The sequence below is a fragment of the Lissotriton vulgaris genome, chromosome 1_1, assembly GCF_964263255.1.
Source record: "Lissotriton vulgaris chromosome 1_1, aLisVul1.2, whole genome shotgun sequence".
Taxonomy (NCBI): Eukaryota; Metazoa; Chordata; class Amphibia; order Caudata; family Salamandridae; genus Lissotriton; species Lissotriton vulgaris.
In genome coordinates, this window is record NC_141685.1 from 98,815,069 (window position 1) to 98,831,654 (window position 16,586).

At 48.6% G+C, this 16,586-nt stretch overlaps 1 protein-coding gene across 1 annotated transcript in view; it reads right to left on the reverse strand.

The window, feature by feature from the left end:
* The window catches only part of LOC147737566 (uncharacterized), a 77,884-nt gene extending 61,872 nt beyond the window's left edge, over nucleotides 1–16,012 (reverse strand). Inside the window, exon 1 of the mRNA XM_086936472.1 lies at nucleotides 15,795–16,012. The gene's annotated coding sequence lies outside the window, so the exon portion shown is untranslated. The remainder of the gene's footprint in view (nucleotides 1–15,794) is intronic.
* Nucleotides 16,013–16,586: the final 574 nt, after the last annotated feature.

Consider the following 16,586-nt stretch of genomic DNA (forward strand, 5'->3'; position numbering starts at 1 on the left):
CAGCCACTTTAGCGACCCCTGTATGTGGACGTGGTTCCGAAGGTCTTTGCTGCGAGGTTCCCCGCGTCCGGATGGCTACGAAGGACTGCTGCCCTGACTATCGCCCTGTTTTGGACCCATTGACGATTGGTAAAGCGAAACCGTAGACGAGTCTTCTAGTGACGTCATCGATCATCGATACTTCAGTTAAGTATAAGTGGAGCGTCTCCCAGTCCTTAGTTTGGTTCTTAGTTTGGTATCCTTCGGATACGCTTTGATTTGGAACTTGCAAGCGCCAAAGCCGAAGGACTCGTGTATTCACGAGAAATATCATAATCGATAATCCTTTGAAGTTTGAAGCTAGACTAGAGAGCGACGATGCCTGGTCTTAGCAGACTTGGAAATTTGTTTTGTCTTGGTTGTAGTAAGGACTCCCGATTGGAGGACTCGTGTCCGGTTCCTCCGATTGGAACTCCGACATATGAATTATATGTGAAACATGGAGTAGGCCCTATCACATACAATGAAGTGTGGATCAAATACACCAGAAAAGATGGTGTTTTAAAATGGCCCCAATATGGTAGCTTTGATACGGAAATCCTGGATAATCTAGAAGTTAAACTTTTTAAGAAGAAAGCCCGGCCGGCGATGTTGAACTCCTTTCGCCTATGGCGTAAGGAGGCCAAACAAAAAGAAATTAAATTAGCGAAGAAAAATAAGAGAGAAAGGGGTATCTCGATAATGCAAGCTGCTATGCAGTATAAAGACAATGAAGAAGAACAGATGAGTGAGCAGTTGCACAGGCAACGTAAAATGGTAATAGATAAATGCTACCCAGTTTTGCCGCATCTTCAGCAGGAAGCAGCAAAAGAGCTTGAAAAAGATCCCCTAATGTCGCATTTGTTAAGTTCGCCACCCCCCTATGCACAAAATGCTACTGCACCCCCGCAACGCTTTGTTATACAACGCCCCGCCACACAAACACCAGTTCCTCCACAACGACCAGCTCCTCTTCAGCTGGTTTCTACGCCTCCGGCGCAGCCCTCTCAAGGTCCGCCGCCTTTGCTACATACTCCATCCACTTTTTCTACGACTTCGCCTACTGCTCCAACTGCTTATCCTAATACTGCCTCTGCTACTGCCTCCACTTCTGCTCTACATCAGCCTGTCTTTTCTGACGTTTCTACCCTTCCGTCAACTTCTCCTTCTGTTCGACAGAGAGTAGCAAACACTGTCACTGGTCTTTTCTCACCTTTCTTTGGGTCGCCTAATACGACACCTATAACAGAACGTAGACTGTTGCGGAGTCGACTGCCTGACTATCAAGAGAGAGAAGTACTGAATGAGTTAGCGCGTAACTGAGTTACCAACACTGTAAAGTATGACGTTCAGTCCGTCATGGATGTCTTCCGTCAGTGGGAAGCATCTACACAGAGATATGTTTTTGAACAAATGTGTATCTTCCTCTGTGAAGATTTGGAGGGAAATGATCCAAAGTACGACATGTCTAAATTATTCCGTATGCGGTTCAAGTTCGGAAAAGGTATGATCGTGAGTGCCGACGTTGAACAAGCGATTGAGATGTTATTGTCTTATAGGAGTAAGGGAAGCAATTCTCGATCACCGTCTGAGCATGACATGCCAGGTAGGAAAAAGGCGCGACAGTATCCCATGAGAGAGGTTCCCCCAGTTTGGAGGGAAGGTGATGCAAATGCGAATCCAGCCATTCCGCCGCATTTTCAGCGTGTATGGGTACATGTTCCTTGGAAAAGATCTGAGGTTTTAGCGCTCAAACAGACATTACCTGATCCCCGTAAAAATACTGCAGGGTATTATAAGGAATTCTCACAGACTGCAAGCTCCTGTATCATGAATTTAGCCGACATAGACATGTTATTTGGAAATGTTGTTCCACAGCCTTTATGGGGAAAGATTTGTCATGCAGATCATGACCAAGAGTTAGGTGATACATGGGTTAATATTGCTACTGCTGATGCGAGACAAGTTGGTGGCTCTAAGCCCGAGCCTTTAGTAGCGGAACTTCCTGGTAGAATTATAACGTATATGAAGACTCTGATGCCCGAATTACGTGTGAATTGGGACAAGTTGTCTGCATGCAAACAGAAGAAAGATGAGAATGTGTCTGACTTTTTCACGCGGTTCGAAGAGACTTACGTCGATCATAGTGGTCAGGATATGGCTACTGAGGGTGGCCAGAGATTGTTTGTCGACAAATTTGTACATAATCTACTTCCTGAATTATGCAACAAGTTGAAGGATTCTGAGAGTGCTTGGGCTGTTTCCACGTCAGCAGATACTAGCCACAGCCCAGTACTATGAGAATAGACGCAAAGATGAGCTAGAGAAGGCAGATAAAAAGACTAAAGAATTGAAAAATAAAGTCCTTCTCCAGCAATCTTATCCGCCTCGTACTACTAGTCGATTCAGAAAAAGGGGTGGTGATGAACAGAGTTTCTGAATTAAGCAGACCACTCTCACCCAGTCCAAAGATCAGGGCTTGATCCATCACCGTTATTTATCTCACTGCACCCTCCCAGCTCTGAACCTGGCTAAATGCAAATCAGTCTGTCCCTGGCCTAGTGCATCATGGGAACAGGGCAGACAAAACTACCAAGCCAATTCTTCACCAGAAAGGAGACAAGCTACCGGGGACCGGTTTCTGGCATTTCAGCCTTCTTCGGCCTGGCTTGCTTGAATCCTGATGGTGCAGTGAGAAAGGGACTCATGTCTGAGTATACCCTACCACACCTATAGTGGCCAAAAACGATTCAGAAAAAGGGGTGGTGATGAACAGAGTGTCTGAATTAAGCAGACCACTCTTACCCAGTCCAAAGATCAGGGCTTGATACATCACCGTTATTTATCTCACTGCACCATCCCAGCTCAGAACCTGGCTATATGCAAATCAGTCTGTCCCTGGCCCAGTGCATCATGGGAACAGGGCAGACTAAACTACCAAGCCAATTCTTCACCAGAAAGGAGACAAGCTACCGGGGACCGGTTTCTGGCATTTCAGCCTTCTTCGGCCCGGCTTGCTTGAATCCTGATGGTGCAGTGAGAAAGGGACTCATGTCTGAGTATACCCTGCCACACCTATAGTGGCCAAAAACGATTCAGAAAAGGGGTGGTGATGAACAGAGTGTCTGAATTAAGCAGACCACTCTTACCCAGTCCAAAGATCAGGGCTTGATCCATCACCGTTATTTATCTCACTGCACCATCCCAGCTCAGAACCTGGCTATATGCAAATCAGTCTGTCCCTGGCCCAGTGCATCATGGGAACAGGGCAGACTAAACTACCAAGCCAATTCTTCACCAGAAAGGAGACAAGCTACCGGGGACCGGTTTCTGGCATTTCAGCCTTCTTCGGCCCGGCTTGCTTGAATCCTGATGGTGCAGTGAGAAAGGGACTCATGTCTGAGTATACCCTGCCACACCTATAGTGGCCAAAAACGATTCAGAAAAAGGGGTGGTGATGAACAGAGTGTCTGAATTAAGCAGACCACTCTTACCCAGTCCAAAGATCAGGGCTTGATCCATCACCGTTATTTATCTCACTGCACCATCCCAGCTCAGAACCTGGCTATATGCAAATCAGTCTGTCCCTGGCCCAGTGCATCATGGGAACAGGGCAGACTAAACTACCAAGCCAATTCTTCACCAGAAAAGAGACAATGTTAATGTTAATGTTAATGTTATTTATTTGTTAAGGATTAGATGACAGTGAAAAGATGGGTTTTGAGTGCTTTTCGGAAAGCAATCAGATTGGAAAGGGCGCGGATGTGCGGAGGTAGGGAGTTCCAAAGCTTAGCTCCTAGGACCTTAAAGGAGCGTCCACCCTGTCTGCAGAGCTTAGTGCGGGGGACCATCACGAGGTGTTGTCCCAGAGAGCGCAGGTTGCGCTGGGGCGTGTATGGTACCAGGAGTGGGCGCAGGAGTTCAGGGCAGTCCGACTTGAGGATTTTAAATGCCATAGTCAGTGTTTTGAATTGGATCCGTGATTCGATTGGCAGCCAGTGCAAATTTCGAATGGTGACTCTGGCAGAGCACCTGCGTGGGAGCCCTACCACTGCTCTGGCGGCCGAGTTCTGGATTCGCTGCAGTCTTGCTAGTTCAGCTTTGTTTGCCCCCAAGAGCAGGACATTAGCGTAGTCCAGCCGGGCAAGAATCATGGCTTGCATAATGAGTTGGCGGGTCTTCGCGTCAAAAAATCCGAGTATGGGGTAAAGGCTCCTCATGAGACCCACACACGTGGATGCCACTTTCTTGGTGTGGGACTGAAAGCTAAGTGAGGGGTCGAGCCAGACACCAAGGTTTTTGACGACTTCTTTTGGCACGGGGGTGGGGCCAAGCACAGAGGGCCACCAGTGATGGTTCCAGAGGGAGGGGTTTTTTCCCAGGAGGAGGACCTCCGTTTTTCCGGCGTTAAGCTGAAGGCAGTTGAGTGTCATCCACTGTGCGACTGCCGCGAGGCCCTCTCTGAATTTGGTTGCTGAAGGTGAGGGACCTTCTGAGAGTGTGATGACCAGCTGAGTGTCATCAGCGTAGGATACCAGCGTGAGATCCCACTCTTTTGCTACCAATGCGAGAGGCTGAACGTATAAGTTGAAAAGGGATGGGCTGACGCCGATCCTTGGGGGACCCCTTGCCGGATGGATTGGGGTTGAGAGATGTAGGGGGGGGCTGAAACTTGAAAGGACCTGTCTTCTAAGAAGGACTGGAACCATTCATGGGCTGATTCGCCAATCCCAACGGCTTCGAGTCGTTTCAGCAGGATGTTGTGTGAGACCGTGTCAAAGGCCGCGCTGAGATCCAGCAGGATCAGCGCGGCGCTTTGACCGGCGTCTAGGATGCCTCGAAGGTGCTCCGTAGTGGTCAGCAGAGCCGACTCAGTGCTGTGACCTGGCCTGAAGCCGTTTTGGGAAGGGTCCAGGACATGGTTTTGCTGCATGTGGTAGGATAGTATTTTGTTGACATGAGCTTCAGCCAGTTTTGACGTCCAGGGGAGCAGGGAAATGGGCCGGAAGTTTTCTGGTTTAGTGGGGTCCAGTGTGGGTTTTTTGATGATGGGCGAGACCCACGCAGATTTCCAGCAGGAGGGGACCACCGCTGAGGAAAAGGAGAGATTGAGTAGTTTGGCAAGCGAGGGGAGAAAGAAGTCAAGAGATTCCAAGAATTTGGACGGACGCATGGGGTCTGCAGGGGAGCCAGACTTGACCTGTCTGCATAGTTTAGAGAGGTCGTCGATGGATACGTCGGGTATTCTTAGCAGTTTAGAAGTCTCCGCCATCGATTGGGGGGTGTAAATGGGCGTAGCATCGTCTTGTGGAAAGGACGCGTAGATCTTCCTGACCTTTTCAGTAAAAAAGGTGGCTAGGTCCTCGCATTGTTTCAGGGAGGTGATGCAGGTGCCTGGATTGGGAGTTTTTTGGAGATTTTGGACTAAGCTGAAGATGGTTTTGGTGGGGTTGGAGCTGCGTTCGATTTCCTTAGCGTAGAAGGAGGCTCGGGTAGTGCGAATCGCCTTGTGGTAGGTGCGGAGTTTAGATAGATAGAGGGTTTTGTTAGCGTCTAAGTATTCTTTCCTCCACACGCGTTCGGCTTTTTTGCACTCTTTCCGTAACTTTTTAAGTGAGTCATTGTACCATGGGTTAGATGGGGTACTGCGGGTTTTTGTCCATTTATGTGGAATTAAGGCATCAAGCCCTGTGACAATCCATTCGTGGAAGGCGGCATAGACTGTATTAATGTCCCTATTGTCATCGGGGAGGTGGAATTCTCCTAGGTGGTTGATGAGGTCACTGGAGATGAGTTTGTGCCATGGTCGTTTGTGACTGGAGTTAGTCTTGGCTTTTGGGGGCAGTTTTTTTGTCAGAACACTTATTTTAACAAGAAAGTGATCAGTCCAGCCCATGGGTTTAGGGGGGTCAACCGTGATGTCTGATAAATTAGAGAACACGGGATCCAGTATGTGCCCCGCAGTGTGAGTGGGGGAGTGAACCAAAGGGGTTAGCTGCAAGGCCGTGATGTCGGCTAGCAGGTTTTTGATTGTGGGGTCGGTGGTGGAGTCAAAGTGAAGATTGAGATCACCCAAGATGGTGAAGTTGGGGGAGGAGACTGCCAAAGTATGCGCGAGTTCCAAGAGTTCCTCAATAAATCTGGCGGAGGGACCAGGAGGCCGGTAGATGTAGAGGCCAGAGAGAGTGAATTGCGGGCAAGTGGCAATCTTGAAGCGTGCGCATTCGCAGCCCCAGATTTCCTCCTTGGTGAAGGAACAGTTGTATTCGGTTCGGTATATAGCGGCTATTCCGCCGCCTCTAGAGTCTCTATTGACCAGTTTCATAGAGAAGCCGTTGGGCAGCGTGAGATTTAAAATGTTGGTTTGGTCGTTATGGAGCCAGGTTTCACATATAAATAGAATGTCTGGATTTTCTTCCATAATGAGAGTGTTGACTTCTGCATGGTGCTTTGCAAGGGATCTCACATTCAATTGCAGAACCCGGAGGGAGGGCAGCTTAGGTATCGCTGCTGTAGCACTTACCAGGCTGGGTAGGGGCGTAACAAAATTACAGGCTTCACACTGAAGCGTAGTTCGTCCGAGTAAGCCGTCGAGCTTGTTGCATCTCGTTTTGGCGTTTAGAGCAAGGAGCCGGTCTCTATCATAGCTGATTCGAGGTGTGGGATTTTGTGCAGGGGGACTGGCGAGAGGCGATGTCTTGGCGATGACGGGCGCAGACGGGCTTGCCTTAGGCGCGCCTTCGGCGCGCAAACGGCGCTCCCGCTGCGCTCGTCCGCTGCGCTTCCTCCAGATGCACATTTATCCCGGGGGTAAGGGGGCGTGGCCAGGCCTCTAGGGGGCGTGGTAAGGGGGTGTGGCCTCTAGGGGGCGTGGTCAGCGCGCACGCCGGCTCTGATGGCGGCCGCTTTTGAGACGAGGAGAGAGCGCGCCAGCTAGTGATCAGCTGAGCGCCGTGAGCAGAGTAGGGTCGGTTTCTGGCATTTCAGCCTTCTTCGGCCCGGCTTGCTTGAATCCTGATGGTGCAGTGAGAAAGGGACTCATGTCTGAGTATACCCTGCCACACCTATAGTGGCCAAAAACGATTCAGAAAAAGGGGTGGTGATGAACAGAGTGTCTGAATTAAGCAGACCACTCTTACCCAGTCCAAAGATCAGGGCTTGATCCATCACCATTATTTATCTCACTGCACCATCCCAGCTCAGAACCTGGCTATATGCAAATCAGTCTGTCCCTGGCCCAGTGCATCATGGGAACTTTGCATATAGCCAGGTTCTGAGCTGGGATGGTGCAGTGAGCTAAAAAACGGTGTTGGATCTAGCCCTGATCTCTTGACTGGGTGAGAGTATTCTGCTTAATTCAGAAACTCTGTCCATCACCACCCCTTGTTGTTAAATATCGTACTACTAGTCAGCACGATTTTCAGCAACCCCAACAGTATTCGAGAAACTCGCAAAGAAACGAGTCTTCTCAACAGCGTTTACCGTATGGTCCGAACCAATGTGCGTACTGCAAATAGCAGGGTCATTTCAAGGTTAATTGCCCGGTTTTGTTACAGCGCATGAATGGTGTTTCTGGTGTGAGAGGTCGAGGTGTTCAACAAGCTCCTAGAGGTAGGGGCCGTGGAAATTTCCCCCAAAACGCTCGTCCCTTTCCGCCTCAGAATTCTATGAACAGTTCTGACCAACAGAATAATGCGTCTTCTAGGACAGCTCAGTACTATGCTGAGGACTACTATGCAGAGAACGAGAATGAGGGTAATGATTGCTAGGACAGCCATGGACAAAGAGAGGGAGTTGTTTCTGTTCCAGTAGATCAGAATGGACCTCATGTTGAGGTGATTTCATCAGGTGTGTCAGAGCCTTTTCTGTTGGATACTGGTGCTACAAAGAGTTCTATTATGCACTCAAAACTTCCTGGCACACCTTTGTCTGGCGAAATGAATGTTTCAGTAGGTTTTTCTGGTGCCCCGGTTAGGAACCCGATCTCTAGTCCTTTGTCTCTTTCGGTTGGACCATGTGAATTAGAAGCACCTCTCATTCTTACCACAGGTTGTGGTGAAAACTTGTTTGGATTGGATCTGTTAAAGAGATTATAAGCGACTTTGTACTGTTCTCCTTCGGGAGTACAACTTACTGTGGGCAAGAAAGCGGTTTCTCCAATGTATTTGTCGAGGGAAAAGCTTCCAACAGAATTTTCTTCTCTTCCAGATACTTTGGGCTACTGGATCCAATGATGTGGGTCTTTTGGAAATAGCGCCATATGTTATAACATTGAAAGCTAATGTTAGACTGCCACGTATTCCCCAATACAAGATTTCTAGTGAAGGAGAAAAGGCGTTGTTAGCAATAATTTATGGTCTGATTGAGAAAGATGTCATTGAAGAGACAACCGGCAACATTTGAAATAGTCCTGTTCTGCCGGTTTTGAAGCGCACTGATCCTTCCCAGCCACCGGTTTATAGGTTTGTGATTGATCTTAGAGAAGTGAACAAGATTGTTGTGCCACAGTTTCCAGTTGTTCCCAATATCACTGCCTTATTGACTATGGTTCCAGCGTCAGCCACTTGATTCTCGGTGATTGACTTGAAGAATGCTTTCTTCAGCATCCAGATTGCGGAGGAGAGCAGGGATATTTTTGGCTTCAATTTAGGAGGCCGAAGTTTCCGCTTCAAAAGCGCTCCTCAGGGCTACTGTGAAAGTCCATCGATATTCAGTCAGGCTCTGAAATCGCAGCTTGACGCGATTGTTCTACCTGATGGCGCGACGCTTATTCAGTACGCAGATAATTTACTAGTCGCTGTAGAAGCTGAGGAGATTTGCAAGCAAGCCACTTTGTCGTTGTTGCGTCATTTATGTGATCTGCGCCACAAAGTCTCTCTTTCAAAATTACAATATTGTCGACAAGAAGTGACCTACTTAGGTCACATCTTATCGAAGGAGGGAAGAAAGCTGACCCCAGAAAGAATACAGGCAATTGCAAAATTGAGTGTCCCAAGAACAGAGAGAGAAGTGCGTGCTTTCTTGGGCATTACATCATATTGCAGACAATGGATACCAAATTTCTCCTTGTTGGCCAAACCTTTGGCGGCATTAACTTGCTAGGATTCACCGAAACCCATTCCGTGGTCTGAAGAGTGTTAGACAAGTTTTTCCGAGTTGCGTGATGCATTGTGTTCGGCTCCTGTGTTGGGTACCCCCGACTACAGTAAGCCTTTTACGTTGTATGTCCACAAGAAGGAAGGTCGTGCATTATCAGTTCTGACACAGCCTTTTGGTGGCAAACAGCGTCCATGTGCGTACTTTTCAGCAACTCTAGACCCGGTAGCTAAGGCATTGCCAAGTTGCTTGAGGGCCACTGCGGCAGCAGCTGTCTGTATTCGACAGTCTGCTGGGCTAGTAATGAATAATACCCTAATTGTCATGGTCCCACATGCAGTAGACATTTTGCTAAACAGAACAAGGACACAGCATTTAACTAGTGCTCGACTGTCAAGTTATGAACTGACACTGCTAGCGAGTCACGTACACATTAAGAGGTGTGACACACTCTCAACCCAGCCACGTTTTGCCCATTCCAGTAGAGACAGATGAGGTCGAACAACATGACTGCTGTTTTAGGACAGAAGAAGAAACAAAAGGGAGAATAGACTTACAGGACACTCCTCTTCCTGAATGTAATGATACCTTATGGGTTGATGGTTCATGTTTCAAGTTGCCAAATAGTGAAACGACTGCGGCATATGCTGTGACAACACTGCACACGATTGTTGAAGCTGCACGTATCCAACACAATTCCGCGCAAGCAGCAGAATTGATTGCACTTACAAGAGCATGTGTGTTGGCAAAAGGAAAACGGGTGAATGTGTACACGGACAGCCAATACGCCTTTGGCGTGGCTCACAGTTTTGGACGATTGTGGCGTGAACGTGGGTTCCTGACTTCGCATGGTACAAAAATCCAACACAGTCAGTTAGTAAATGAGCTTCTCGAGTCACTGACCTTGCCATTACAAGTTGCGATTGTGAAATGCAGTGCACACAAAAAGGTGACAGATGATGTTGGTCGTGGAAACGCGTTTGCAGATGAAGTCGCAAAAGAAACTGCAAGGAATGTCATGAGCCGAATGTATGTTGCAGGCCCTGCGAGATGGATTGGTGATGTTGATATGTGTGCAGATACGATCGAGAGTGTGAAGTCTATCCAATCCGAAGCCACAGAAAAAGAGGTGAATGAATGGAGAGAAAGCAGGGGTAAACTGGATGCGAATGGTTGTTGGGTTGAATTGTCGGAACATCAGAGATGGCTGTTACCCGATGCGTATGTGCTTGCTGTGGTGACGATGGCTCATGGGATGGCTCACATCAGTGTGAAAGGGATCTGTAAGTTGTTGGCTCCAGTATGGCAGAATAGCGGAATCCCTAAATGTGCAGAGAATGTGGTCAAGAACTGTATGGTGTGTCTGAAGTACAATTCTGGTAAGGGAACCCCAACTCCAACTGGTCATTTTGCACCTCCAACGTATCCGTTCGAGGTCTTGCAGCTAGATTTCATCCACATGGAAAGGTGCAACAATCTGAAATACGTACTCGATGTTGTTTGTGCCTTTTCCAGGTGGGTCAAAGCATATCCCCTTAAGGACAATACTGCCTTATCCACAGCTAAAGCCCTTGTCAAAGAGTTCTTCCCCAGGTTTGGAATGCCTAGAATGGTCTGGAGTGATAATGGGAGTGAATTTGTGGGACGAGTGATGAAGAAAGTGTGTGAAGGGCTAGGCATGCACCAGAAGTTCCACGCTGCAAATCACCCCCAATCAGCTGGACTAGTAGAGTGCTACAACGGCACGTTAAAATTGAAATTGGCTAAGATTCAAGCAAGCACAGGTCTTAAATGGCCTGATGCTCTGCCCTTGGCGCTCCTATCCACAATAATGACTATTCACTCTAGATTGGGACTTAGTCCACATGAAATTGTGTTCGGCCGCCCGGCGAACATATGGGGAGTGCCAAGGCCCACCAGGTTTAGTGAAATAGAGCATCCTGTACTGCTTGACTATCTGTATGAATTGACGGCTACATTGCGTGTTTTACATCAACAGGTCTACGACAGTCTGCCACAGGCCTCTGAAGCTCCGGGACACCCTATCGATCCTGGAACATATGTCCTCGTGAAAAATTTCCAGCGAACGAGGAATGACCTGATGGACCGGCCCTCACCTAGTTCTCCTATCCACAAGATTGTCAGTTCGAGTGGAAGGAAAGAAGAACTGGATCCACAGGACCCATTGCAAGAGGGTCCCGTTACCTCTGCCCTATGACCGATGGGTCCAGGAGGGAATTGCTGACTTTGAGACTGAGACTGTGCCTCGTTTCTTACCCTTCAGTGATGCACGTCTGAAAGGAACTACTTCTGAAAAAGAAAGCGATAACATTCTACAAGGATCTGTGCCACCGTCAATGCAGTTGGACACTACTGAGCCTGAACTCCTGTTTTTAGACCACACAGCCCCTGGTCGAAACCGTTATAACTTGAGGCCAAGACCTATGACTATGGACAAATAAATACTTTTCTTTTTGATTGTGCAGCTCTCTCATCCAGGAAACTTGCTGATTTTTGATTTTTGAACTGCCATCCGGTTCTGCTGCTAGGGCCGCGGTTGCCACAGTCTTTGGAGTGCAGCTGGAGACGGTTAGGTCGACAGTTCTCGTTGGTCTGAGGGAGTTGCCCTAAACTGACAGAAGCACTCTTTAGCAGAAACAATCTCCCACCGCGGGCAGCAACTTAGAGGATGGAGTTTCCCCAGATGGAGAGACCTGCCAGATCAACGAACTTTGAAACGAGAATATGCACTGTGATGGCAAAAACGCGATTTTTAATAATATGCATTTTCATGTTGTGTAGTATAATGATGTTTTTGGTGGGCTATGCTTTATTCACCTTTCGAGTATCATTTGCCCACACCACACAGCCCACACCTCCTCCTACTGTTTCCCAGCATTCTTTTCCCCCCTACCTGAACACGAGTCTGCAAGATTAGAATTCATAAATAACTCATTCGTTCAGCTCCTACACCAGCACCAGTCTGTAATGAACACGACAAATTGTTGGGTATGTGGACTTATGCCACACACGACAGATAAGGGCATCCCATATTTTGTCCTGCCATGGTTCTCTGTGGGCATTTCAAACAATGTTCCTGTTTTCCATGGAACCATATTTCCCAGGAAGAAACTCGAGCAACAAGGCACTAGTGGCAAGAATTAGAAATATGAGTAGAGATATCAACACGTATAGAACGATTCCCAGAGATGAACTGAAGCCTTACAGTAGATGGAATGTAACAAAATATTGACTTTCCTTAAGTGAGAGCCAGCGAGCAAAGAAATCCTCCCCAATGTGGATAGTACCCCACCTAGGTCACCTATGTCTGCAAGGAAATGGCAAAAACCCCAGAGCTCAGCTAGGGAAGAGTGTCTGTACTGAGACCTATGTCTTCTCGTCTCAGACCTCCCCTTCGTTCTTAGCGGCTAAAGGTACCTACTTCGTCTGCCATGATAGAGCATACACATGGTTGCCCCCTGACTTTTCGGGCACATGTTTTATCTCGTTCCTGCTGCCACCCACCTACACGGCCGAGACAGATTACCACCGGACAAGGACAGTTAGGGGTGTTGTGAGTAAAGACGACAATGCGGAACAAGAATTTGGCGATTTCGCGAAAGGTTTTCTGTAGTTTTGGGTGCCTATGGTGAACAAAAGGGACCTTCGCCAATTGACGAGGGTAGTTGAATCGGCCGTGATCGAAACGGCTGGTGCCCTTAGTAACTTGACTGCGGAGCTCCAGTCGGACCGCCTTATGACCCTTCAGAACAGGGTTGCCTTAGATGTCATACTTGCAGACCGTGGTGGGGTATGTAAAGTGATCCAATCCAGTTGCTGCATCTTCATCCCATATAACGCTCAGACAGTATACCAGGCCATCTTCAAACTGCATAAGATTTCCGAGTCCATTCATGTGGATGAAGGAGACTGGTCCTTAATGGGGTGGTTCTGGAAACTGATCTCTGCCTGGGGATGGAAGATTCTGATATTCATTGGGATGGTCTTAGCCATTCTGTTCTGTTCTGCTTGTGTGTACAGTGCGCTCCTGCAATATGTGGCCTCTGTGCTACATCATGTGTAAGGAAGCCTGTATCAAGAGATGAACTAAGTAACAGGATGATGCCACAGCAGCATCGCAATGACTTTATGCACACAGACCTGGACTCAGATTAGCGTGAGTATAGGTTATTGCCTATATAAGGGCAAAAGGAGGGGCTGTGGTACTGAAAATTCTGGACCCTGCTGTTGTATGGTACCGAAGCACTACACTCGTGTCAGAAAATATCATCGTACCATAACGAGTTTGGTATCGGCAGACCGGTAATGAGCTAGACATTATACCTGTGTATTTGCGTCATGATTGAGTGACGAAATCACCCTTAACTCGTAGTTTCTGTCTTGAACCCCCGGGTTCCATTTTGTGAGCGGCATCCATCTTGTGATTGCCCTTACATAGTCAAAATGACCAAGGCCGAAGTCGATCTGAAAGGACACGTACACCTTTGCTGACTCCTCTGTGACCTGGGCGAGCTGACTCCACTGCCTCAAGCCAAACCTGTTCGGGCAGTTCTCATCCCAATGGCCGAGCGAGATTAGCATTGAGGCACAACATGTCATAAACCGTTCATCGAATGCAAGCTAGGCTAATCTCACACACACCTGTCCCTGTTTCTTCTGTATGACTAGTTTTACAAGGAGGAGGTGCCCGATTTTATTGAGGGTTCATCGATATCTGATGGAAGTTCTGGGCCTTGCTGGGTAATCTATCACAAACTGGACAAACAAAAATATGGGCTTGCCATCATGACTCTGCTTTTTCTTTGTAGTAGAAGTATTTATATGACAAACTGTAAAAACGAAGAATTCTTGCCTGAAGGGTAATATTTTGTATAAAAAGAGAACACTGGTTCAGTAAAAACGAGCAGTCTCCTAAGAACCTACATGCGCTTCACGCTGTTGTACTTCTAGGACACCTGTTACTGGTTGCAGCCAATAAACTCGATCCTTGACATCACCTAGAAGACTCTGTGGTTCTGTGGGCCAAAACAGGAAGAACTCAAGAGGTCTCTGGGTGTTCCCCTGGCACCGCCGGGTCCCTAAAAACCCGGTACCTCACATGAAGTGAGGCCACTCTAGAGCACGAAAACTGCAAAGTGCACTCTGGATAGTGTCCTCAACTTTGACGCAGTCATCACTGATTCTGCTAGGGTCTCAGCTCGAATGAGCACTTACACAGTGCTCATTGCAGAGAAAATTGAAACACACTGCCACACTCTTTAGATATAACTCGCCAAAAAAAACTACCAGTCTCTGCCAATATATTAATTGGAGAGACAAGGGAACCCGCTAGGTAGGCAAGGACCAAGGGTACTCGTATTATCTTGAAACAACGGTCCTTGACAAAGGAGGATGTGACAGCTAATGAATAATTATAGGCCACAATGTGCACTATAATAAGTAAGGTGTCCAGCCGGACCCTAGGATTTAATCAATGAAAATAATTCAAGGCAATATCAAACACAAGAATTATGAAGTGGGACACAGTCCTGTATCCACAGCATACAACAGGGCTAAACAAACAAAAAGGGTTAAAGGTTCACCAGGCAATCTTTCTTTTGTGAGAAGCTAGTACATATGAAACCTAATAACTTAGCTTTTCTCATGTAGTAAAAACATAATTATATCACACAATGGGGAACTGGTGTTTAAACTACATCTACTGTCGGCGGCGTTTCGATCCTGTAGGAATGAAGGATCATCATCAGGACAACCAATGTAATGCTTGAAAGTGCAAGCCTGTAATCAAAATTAGGGAAACAGAGAGACGACACAAGGGACATTTGTTTAAACTCTCACTTATACCTTAAATGCATAACATAACCGAATTCACGCCATGCCTTAAGGTGAGAACCTGGCATACGTGTTGGTGAGTGTCCTGTCTGGTGATATTCAACCTGGACTTCAGTGATAGTGATAATGAGATAAACAACAATGTATATGGTGCGTGAGATGAGAGGAGAGTGCTCCACACAAGGGTGACGCAGCGGGAGAATTATCCAGTTGCTAAGGGACACGTGAAACCCCCAGAGGACCAGGGGAGGTGACAGGCAGGAGGGGTAAAACTCAGTCACAAATGGTTGTATGATTGTTCATATTGCACTGCCTAGCGTGGCAGTGAAATTGGAAGTATTGTTTCAAATGCCAATAACAATTTTTAAATATATGAGATAAATACTCGGACACTAGAAAAAAAAATAAGAAGGATGCAATAGGAACAGAAAAGACAAATTGATATGATAGTCAACAATATTGTTATGTCTTTTAGCAATAAAACCCAATTTTAAAAACCTCCAACCTTACCATTAAATGTTCACTTTCGGGGGAAAAAGTGCGTGGCAGTTGAGGGCTAGAGGGAGAAGGAATACAAAGGGGAAAGTGGAGGGGATCCGGGCGGGGTTACAGTCTCGGACGACTAAGAGGCGCACACACCTGGGCACTTTTGAGAGACCTTAAACACGACGGAGGGAGGGACAGACCCGAGCTGGATCCCTGGAGGAGGTCACTCCTCCTCAGAGAGTCACTGGGAGCCCCGCGACAGAGGAGGGGGTTCAGGGGTGCACCCCCGGGGGTGATGGAGGGTGACCCCTCCCGGGCCCCTCTGAAAGGGTGGCACGTACCTGCGTTGGCCGCGCGCCTGCAGGAACGTGGCGGAGCGTTGCGTCGGCCTCGCGCGCCTCTGGGGTCAGCTGGCGGCGTGGGCCTCGCGCGCCCCTCGTCTCCGGGGTCGTCAGCACGCTGGGCTCGTGGCCTCTCGTCTCTGGGGTCAGCGGTGGGCAGCCGACCTTCGGCGTTTCCTCGTGCTCCGCTCCTTCCGGGTTCTTCTCTTCCCCCTTCCAGTGACGTGGGCGTTTTTTCCCCTTTCATAGGTCCCTGGGTCATGACGTGAAATCCAGGCCACGCACCTGTGAGGGTGAGGTCGCGGGGTCACGCGCTCCGTGCCAGGGTCAGCCCGCGCGCTCTCCTCACCGTCGGGGGCCGCCGCTCCCCCCCTCCCCCCCTGCTGCTCCGTCACGTTCCCACTCGGCCTCGGAAGGATGAAAGGCTCCCCCCCCCGCCTTGTATACAATGCTTTAGATGCCTGCTCCCCCGCCTCCTCCAGGTGTGGGGGGTCCACGTGGACTCTGACCGCCTCACTCCATTCTTCTTACCTTGTAAACCCTCCCCCGGGGTAGCCTGGCCTGGAGCGACCCCCTCCCTGGGAGACACAGACACCGCCCGCCCGCCGAGGGTCACCGGAGGCCGAGGCGCCGAGATTCAAACCTTGAGCCAGAGTGGACCGGTCCGAGCCTCGGCTCCCCTCCTCCCCGAGGCTCCGAGCAGAACCCCCAATTCCCCCCCCCCCCCCCCGACCGAGGAGCGGGGGGGGGGGGGTGTTGAGGGCACTGTCCTGTCTGCCGAGGATCACCGCC